We start from the raw sequence: 9,822 nt of genomic DNA, 5'->3' as shown, positions 1-9,822 counted from the left end.
GAGGCATAAGGTGCAAACACAAAGATTTAGCAAAGTCCTTCAAAGGATCCCTCTGACTCTCCTTTCTTTGGGGGTTAGGAAACAAAGGGTTAGGCTGCTGTGTGGCTACAATCTAGCCCTTTATGGAAAATAAATCTGCTAACTCCTGCTCTAGGTCATTTCTACAATAATTTGTGTGAATTTTCTGATTTTTCTAAATTTTCAAAATTTAATTGAAATTATTTTTGTAAAATTAAAGTAAGTCTCTATTCACAAAATACTGTCTTAAGTCAATTTTAAAACACCATTATACTCGCCTAAATTTGAAACAAAATAATTCTCTAAAAATTTATAACTATTAAAATAGAATGAATGTGAAGACATTTCAATTTGATTACTTCATTTTAAAAATATTTCAACTAATGTTACTTTGAAATTTTAAATGAACATTTTAATAAAAGACATTATATATACGCTTATATATTTTATTGCTTGTTTGCTTTCTAAGATTGATGTAGACAGTTAAAGTTTTCACTGATAGCAATATCTGGCAAAGTTTTAAGGTTAAATATTCAAAGTGAGCTCAAGGATTATTATACCTGTTTGTAGCCAAAAATATCTCTCAAATGTAAGGATCCCAGGAGGATTATCTGTCTACCCTTTCAAATAATAAATGGTTCCTACTGCTGTAATTACTGTCTTCTTTCAAAAAAATGACCTCCCATTGGGAATACGTTGAATTGAAATAAAAAGCGCACTTGCTCCTGTGAAATAAGACAATTGGTTATGGCTTTGAAAGGCATCAATTATAGGAGATTCATCTTGTGTTTGTGCATTCTTAAATAAACCGCAAATATATACATACATATATATAAAGCATATATAGGCATGCACAAATATGTGTGCATATATATATAACCTTCCTAGAGAACGCCTTTGCACTGCTTATCTGCCAAGTGAGGGAAAAGATGCCTCACGCTTCTTCAAACAGTGTACTGGAAAGCAATTATTTATTAATATTCATTATGCTATACTATATGTAATATGAAGGAAACTCAAATATATATCAATTTTATTTTTAAATATAGAAAGAAGACAGCTGAAAAACTTGTAGCTAAACTTCTCAGGTGTGTATTGCTTTTGAATATTTATGTTTGATGGAAGAGGTAAAGTAGGGGATTAGGAAGCAGTGTGACTTTAAAAATATGCCAAAAGCAACCAAGTAAATAAAACGATACACAATCTATTATGCATCCACTTCTCCAAGAGACAGCAATTTCATAACCTCTGTTTGCCATGTACTCTGCTTCTTTCTGTTTGTTAGATTGAGGAATCCAAATAGTATATACAATTTTCGCCTTTGCTCATGTCTTTTGAGCTATCTAGAAAGGTTTTATGCATTGCTTTGATGAGCAATGCATAGTTTAATGATGTTTATTCTAGGGGTGGCAAGTGTAAATTGGATTCCAGGAATTTAATTATAGATCATTTTGGTGCCTCCTTCTAAGAGTCTAATAGAGAGACTAATTTGATCGCTGGCTGTAGGATTTTATTGAAGAAACTTTTCCAGATGGGATTTCCTGCCCATGCCTACCACTTCTGTTTATGCAGGTTGGTCAATGTTAGAATTATTAAATATCAAGCACCTTAGATTTAATATTTTGTTCCTTTTTAAAATTTGTGTTTACTTTTTCCCTTGGCTAGAATTTAATATTTTAGACATAAAGAAACAGTGTTTTATGTAAGTTACAAGGCATCTTCTGGGTATGAGGCAGCAGGTTTGCATGGAAGAGACAAAAATGAAAAACATACATCTAGTAATTTTTCCCACATGTTAAGAGTTATTATGTATGGAAAGAAAATGAGAATATATTTTTACAGATTTATTTAATATCAGACCATGCCTCTTTCTTATGAACCAAATTTAATGTCATGGGTTATTCCTAGATTTGGAACAAACAAGCAATCCATATTTAGCAGTGGAAGGACCATTGTGAAGCCAAATGAGTTATGGGAAGTTAAAGGGAAACAGATATATTTAACTTTTTTTTTTTTTTTTTAATGGGAGCCGGTAATTTTTCTCAGAGTTATCCTTGAAAAAAAGTTGTCCTGCCACCTCATTTTACTGATGTTTCCCTCTTATTATAAGAATGGAAAGAAGCAAGAAAATATTAAAAACACAGAATAGCTAACGGTTGACAAAGATTTGACAAAAGTTCAACAATATTAACCTATGACGGCAAATACTATGGGAGCCAAGCTTGAATCCCCGGATCCCTCTTACAAGTTCTCTGCACGTAACTACAAGCTTCCTCCAACTTCACCGTTTCCAGCTCAAATTTCGGGCCATCATTAGATGCTCTTGGCCATTAGAGCTGCTAGATTTTCAAGGAAAACCAGAATTTCCTGAGAAATTTGTGACCTTGGAGAGACTGGCTAATGATTAATACGTGGGATGGATTCTAGTTTAACTTCCAGAGTTCTCTAACAGATCAGGCAGAACCTAGACATCACCTGAAATCACAACCTAGTTTGACTTTCTTCCTTTTCCCAGTCTGCTTTCCCCGCTCCATTACTTATTTCTTTCGGAGAAGTCATTTATTCTCAAATATTTGGGTCTACTTCTGGGAGAACCCAACACTAAAACATACACTCACACCACATATAAGATTGTTTTCTGTGAAAGTCATTAATAATAGTGAGACAATGTGCATTTTCATAATTAAGTTTATGGTTAGTTGAAAAGAGATACCTATCATTTAAAATGTTTCCAGATTAGTCTGTAAGACATCTATGGTCAGGGAAGAACTACAAGTACTTTTTATTTTGTATACCTGCCTATATTAATGAAAAATACCTGCCTGGAATTAATGTACAGGGTGATGGATTAAAAATATTTGTTTCTCAATTAAACATTAGAGAACCTAGCACATAATAAAAGCTTAATAAAATGTGACCTAAATATCTGACAAATAAAGATAACAAAGGCAAGAAGGAAACAAACTTCAATTGTTTTATAATGACTTGGTGACGCGCTCTGATGAGTTTGTGTTTGTTTGTTTGTTTGTTTAAACAAAGTAACAAAGAGTGCTTCATTCTCATCATTATTACAATAAGTCTATGTTAGGTTTTCCTGTAAATGTTTTCAGAGAGATTTATAAGTCTTCAGAGAGACTTATAAAAACAGTACAATTGCCTCCTGACAAGTACCCATCTGTCACCAGAAGAGAAAGCCCAAAGTAATCATCCTTTATACCTAGGAAAACCTAATTAAAGCAAATTATCAACAGAATAACTATGTTCCTAATTTTCATATAAACTGAAACTATATCATGGTAGGGGGAAGAAGTATGTTAGAGAATTTTTTGTCCTGAAAGAAAGCATTAGAGCATCTTATCAAAATAGCATGGCATTGGCAGAATAAAACAGACACACATATCAATGGAATAGAATTGAAAACCCAAAAATAAACACGCATATATATATATATATATATATATATATATATATATATATATATATATATATATGATTTTTGACAAAGTAGCCAAAGGCATACAATGGAGAAAGAAAATCCTCTCCAATAGTTCTGGGAAATTGTACAGCCATCTGCAAAGAAATGAAACTAGACTGCTATTTGTCACCATATACCAAAATTAATTCCAAATGGATCAAAGATCTAAACATAAGATCTGAAACAACAAATTATATAGAAGAATTCATAGGTACTAAACTTATTGACCTTGGATTCAGAGAGGATTTCATGAATTTGACCTCCAAGGCAAGGAAATTAAAAACAAAAATAAATGAATGGGATTATATCAAACTAAAAAGCTCCTGCACAGTAAAAGAGACTAGCAACAAACAGAGGAAACCAACAAAATGGGAGAAGATATTTGCAAACAATATCTCCGTTAAGAAGCTAATATCCAAAATATATAAAGAACATGTACAACAACAACAACAAAAACAAATAATTTAATTAAAAAATGAGCATAGTTCCTGAACAGACACTTCTCCCAAGATGACATACAAACAGCCAACAGATATATGAAAAAATGCTCAACTTGAATAGCTACCGTGTTTCCCCAAAAATAGGACTTAACCAGAAAATAAGCCCTAGCATGATTTTTTTCAGGATGACATCCCCTGAACATAATCTGTAATGCAACTTTTGGAGTAAAAATTAATATAAGACTTGGTCTTATTTTCAGGGAAACACGATATTAGGGAAATACAAACAAAAACCACAATGAGATACCACATGACACCATAACCAAGAAAAGTAATAACAAGTGTTGGAGAGGCTGTGGAGGAAACAAATCTCTCATATACTGCTGGTGGGAATGTGAATTAATATATCTACTATAGAAAACCGTATGGATGATCCTCAAAAAAATTAAAAATAGAATTACCATACAGCCTAACAGTCCCTCTTCTGGGTACCCACCCAACAAAGATCTGACAACGTTTGTCCATAAAGATATATGTACCCCAGTGTTCATTGCAGAATTATTCATGGTGGCCAAAACATGGAAACAACCAAAGTGTCCTTCAATAGATGATTGCATAAAGAAGATGTGGTACATATGTATAATGCAATGTTACTCAGCCATAAAAATAAAATACTGCTATTTGCAACAACATGGAAGGATCTCGAGATTATCATACTAAGCAAAATAAGTCATACAGAAAAAGTCAAGAACCATATGACTTCATTCATATGTAGGATATAAAACTGAAAGCAACAAAAGGAACAAGACAAAGTAGCAAAAACTGATTGATAAAGTTTAGTGATGACCAGAGGGTAAGGATGGAGGGGGGTGGTAGAAGAGGTTAAAGGGGGTCAAATATATGGTGATGGTAGGAAAACTGACTCTGGATGGTGAACACACAATGCACTATATAGATTATGTATTATAGGAATGTACACTTGAAACTATACAATTTTACTAACAAATATTACCCCAATAAAGTCAATAAAAGTAAATAAATAAATAAATAAATAAATAACAAAAAAATTTGAATCAGAGGAAGAACCTTATGATCTGCATTAGTTAAGCTAGAAATAAAAGTGTTGTTAAAAAAAAAACAACACACACTTAAATCAGAACCCATAATTAGTAAAGAACCTTACTACCTTAGAATGGAAAGTCAGTGCAAAATTTCCTTGTTAATGACAATCAATAATTGACTGTTGAGGATATAGCTAAAGACTAACAAATCCGGATTATAATGGACATTTTAAGTGCAATATCTTCCTTACCTGAGACTTTCCTCTGTCCTCAAGGAACTCGACTTTCTAAAACCTCAGGTAAAATTGGTATTTTACTGGTAAATGATCAGAGGATGATTGAAAATGTATAATGCAGTGATAAAGTGTCGATTCTCTGGCGTCAGACTAGAATCAGTATCCTGATTCTTAGATCTGATGATCTGGAAATGTTATTTAATCCCACAAGGTCAGAGAGTCTTCACTGGCAAAATGGGTTTTAGGTTTGTTAAAAGGCAAGGGAGCAAGAGTAGTGGATAAGAGAGGAATGGAAAAAACACATTCCGTGATACCTGTGTTTCAGAGCCTAAAGTATGTGGCTCCATCTGTGACAGTCTAAAATACTAAGGCTGCATCAACAGTGATAGCAAATGGTGATGATACATTTAGTTTTCAGATTTTATTAATTGATTGTTGTTAAGTTGCAATTCTAACATCTACACATGCATGTGCATGTGTATATTTAACAATTGAAAACATCTGGAAGAAGAAATTTTAAAAGAATGCTTAACTTTTAAATCATTAAAGGGAAAACTACAATTATTTTTTACACGGACAAATATAGAAATGAAAGAAAATATGAAAACAAAAAAATATATTTCTACACAGCATAAATAAGGTAAAAGAGATAAATCAAGCAAATAAATGCTAAAGTTTTACCTGACATTATAAATTGACAAAACCTGGCATACCCAGTTGAAAAATCTAAAGTTACAATATACAGTGTAAAAATGATAATCTGAAGCCAAATAAATCAGAAAAAGAAAAAACAAAATGTATAAAAATGCATTACAAAATTGAATAAAAGGTAAATAGGGGTTATGATATTAATACTAAACAAAGAGTTAAGGCAAGACAGAAAAATCAAAATATTATATATATATGATCATTTTTATCAAAGAATGGAGCTCTTCTATGAAAATATGTATCATGAATGTCTGCAGCATTTACATGGAAAAATATATCAACAAGTACATAACTACATAATTTATTATGCTACATTTTATTGCATGGTTTTATAATGACTTCTTTACCTACTTCTCTATATTTCTGGCATTTTAATGATATCTACAATTCACAATGTATACATATATCAAATCATCATGTTGAACACCTTAACTATATGCAAATTTTATTTGTTAATTATACCTCCATAAAGCTGGGGGGAGACGATAGACGATGATAGATAGATAGATAGATAGATAGATAGATAGATAGATAGATGGATGGATGGATGGATGGATGGATGGATGGATGGATGGATGGATGGATGGATGGATAGACAGACAGACAGGAACTGCTATAAAAAGGAGTTTAGAAATGTGATAATGAGGTGTGCTAGGGAGGAGAAGCATTCTATGAAACCACGATTAGATTTCAGTCTTTCATGAGTCTATGCCTCTGGTCTGTGAACTGAAGAGATTCTCAGTCTCTGCCTCCCTGCCCCCCAATGTTCATGGGACAGATTGGCTAGAGTGGGATAACACCCCAACAGGTCAGGCTCTGGTTAATTAGTTTCCGGGGCGGGGGGAGCTTTGACGTATTTCAGAATGGTTCCTTTTCCCCTGCACCTGAAATATGAAAGGGTTTTTCTCTGACATTAACTCTGGGAACCTGGTAGAGCTCCTGGAGGTAAATCTCACAATATGGTGGCAGCCCTCCTATGACTGAATCATTCTGGAGTTTTTAATTCTCAGAGCTGTTATCACAGTTCCTCCAGGAATTCAGTTACAATTCAGGATTTCCTGCCAGAGCACTTGTTCCCAAGGCAGATTCCATTCACTTGTGAGTCTCTACTCCAGGAAACCTCAACTTCCTGTGTCACTTGTCTGTTTCTCCATTCTGGAAGGCAGTGGTTTGCTCTGTGTCCTCCATTCTCTTATGACTTTAAGAAGAGGTTTTGTTTGTTTGTTTGTTTGCTTTTTAGTCTACTTAGTTTTTATAAACTGTCAGGGCACAGTGGTGACTTCCAAGCTCTTTATATGTCGAACCAGAAGTTACCATGGTACTTTGGAATGAAAATTTTGCATCACAACTTCATTGTAAGGACCTAAAACTGTTGGCTCTTACATGTACCCTAAGTATTTCACCTGGCATATTGAATACCTTAACCTAAAACAGTTTAAGAAAATGAAAACCGCAGAAGCAGAAAGCTTAATCTGAGCTGTTCCTATTTGCCCTTCTTCCCTGAACAGGTCATATAACTTCCATGTGCAAGGTGTCCTCCCTGTGCCAGGAAGAAAGGAGACATCCTTGTCACCAGAGCAGGGGAACTTGTGGGCCAAGAGATCTGTACAGACTAACCTTATCCTCCTAGTTACTTCTCCCTGTAAGTTTTATTGATATGTAACTGACATATGATAGTCTGTAAGAACAAGGTGTACAACCCAATGATCTGATGTAGGTAGATATTGAAAAATGATTAGCCCATTGAGTTTAGTTAAATTCTATCGTTGATTGTTTTAGTTAAATTCTATCGTTGATTGTTTTTAATGTGTTCTCATCACATTAAAAGTGATGAGAACTTTTAAGTTTTCTTAGCAACTTTCAAATAGATGACACATATTGTGAACTATAGTCACAATGTCATATATTATATCATCAAAACTTATGTATCTTATAAATGAAAGTTGTACTATTTGACCACTTTCCCCCATTTCTGCACCCCCGACCTCTGCCTCTGGCAACCATCAATTTGTTCTCTGTTTCTATGAGGTTTTTGTTTGTTTGTTTGTTTGTTCTTAGATTCCACATATAAGTAGGATTATATAGTATTTGTCTTTTTCTGTCCGACTTATTTTACTTAAGGTCTCTTCATGTTGCCGTAAATGTCAAGATACCTTTATTGTTTTTTATGGCAGAATAATATGCCAGATGCGAGGTGATATCTCATTGTGGTTTTGATGTGCATTTCCCTGATTAGCAGGTGACGTTAAGCAACTTTTCATATGCTGGCCATTTGGATGTATTCTTTGGAAAATGTCTATTCAGTTACTCTGCCCATTTTTAATTGGATTTTCCCCTCTATTGTATTGTGTGTGTTTTCATATATTTTTGTTTATTAAACCCTGTCAGATGTGTGGTTTATAAATATTTTTTTTCCTGTTCTGTAAGTTGCTTTTTCATTATGTTGATCGTTTCTTTTGCTATCCAGAAGTTATTTCCTCGCTACTTCTTCACCATTTACTACTCACCATTTCTACTATCATTTACTACTTTGTCTTATTAATCTTTGTTTCTTGGTCTAAAAGATATAAAGGATTCCTGTCTCTTTGGGTCTTCATTCTCTTGTGAAGAAGACTTCATGAAAATGTAAAAATTGAATAAAATGTGTATGCTTTTTTTCTTGTTAATCTGTCTTTGTCAGTTTAATTTCCAGATCCATCTGGGGACCTTAAGAGGGCCAAAGAGAGCTTTTTCCTTCTTTATGCTGTCCGGAGACTTTCTACTCTAGTAATGCAGTGTTATGCTGAACGTAAAATTTTACACATATGACTCATTTCACCTCATTAATTTTTATATAATGGGAATAACTTGTAAAACAAAACTATTAGAAAAATATAGGATTGAAATTTGTGTCATTTGTTAAAATGAAATACTATAAAGCTATTAAAAGTTAGATCATCAAATAATATTTAAGGAAATGTCACAAATACTTGAAAAATGATGTTAAAGGAGATAAAGAGAAACCTTAACAATATAGTTTCATATTTTGACATAATTTATCAGCTATCATTTATATATTAATGATGAGATATTTACCTGAATTTAACAATTAAATAATATCTTTCCCTCAAGCAGCACGTTACTAATGACAGCAGGTTGGAAAAGACAGGTGGAAACTTAAAATTACTGAGCAGTTAAATATGTGTGTGTAGCACTGTGTTTTATACACCCAATTGTGTTAAATCTTCGTAATGATGCTGTTAGTTATACCCCATCTGTAAACTTCAAGGATTCAGAGAAGTTAGGGAACTACCAAACCTGGATGAAGAAATTCTAGAGTTCCAACCTTGGTTTTCGTGTCACTTTAACCTGCGTTTTTCCATTAGACCTGTTAGTGACATAGGTAATAGCCTGTGCAATGGCAGCATATTGTGCAAGACAGTCGGTTGTACACGGCTGTCTAAATTCAGACATTGTAATGAGAGAGCTCAGTCCTTCTCAATTCTCCTTGAATTCTGGCAAAATTTTTCAGAGCTATCCACCCTGTTTCTGTTTCCTTTCACTGCTGACCCATAGATAAAGTGAGACTGCTAAACTAGACAAAGGATCGGCTGTTAAGTAAACGATGTGATTTTTAGGAATACTGAACTACTGGGAAAATATTTCTGAGGAAAAAAAAAATACCTTACATATCACACAGAGAAATCTCATCTCATTTTTAGAAGTGAATCCCTTTGATTTAATAGCATTTCTTGTACAGTGCAAATGCTTTAACTTCTTTATGGCTCAATCACAGGTAATAGGAATAAGAAAGTCCATTTGAATGATAAATAAGGATCAACTGGACAGGAAAGGAAGTAAAGTTAATGGACTGAAAAGTAGAAAGAAATGATTTTAGAATATTG

The sequence above is a fragment of the Rhinolophus hipposideros genome, assembly GCF_964194185.1.
Source record: "Rhinolophus hipposideros genome assembly, chromosome: 12".
NCBI lineage: Eukaryota > Metazoa > Chordata > Mammalia > Chiroptera > Rhinolophidae > Rhinolophus > Rhinolophus hipposideros.
Note: the sequence above shows the minus strand (reverse complement) of the source record.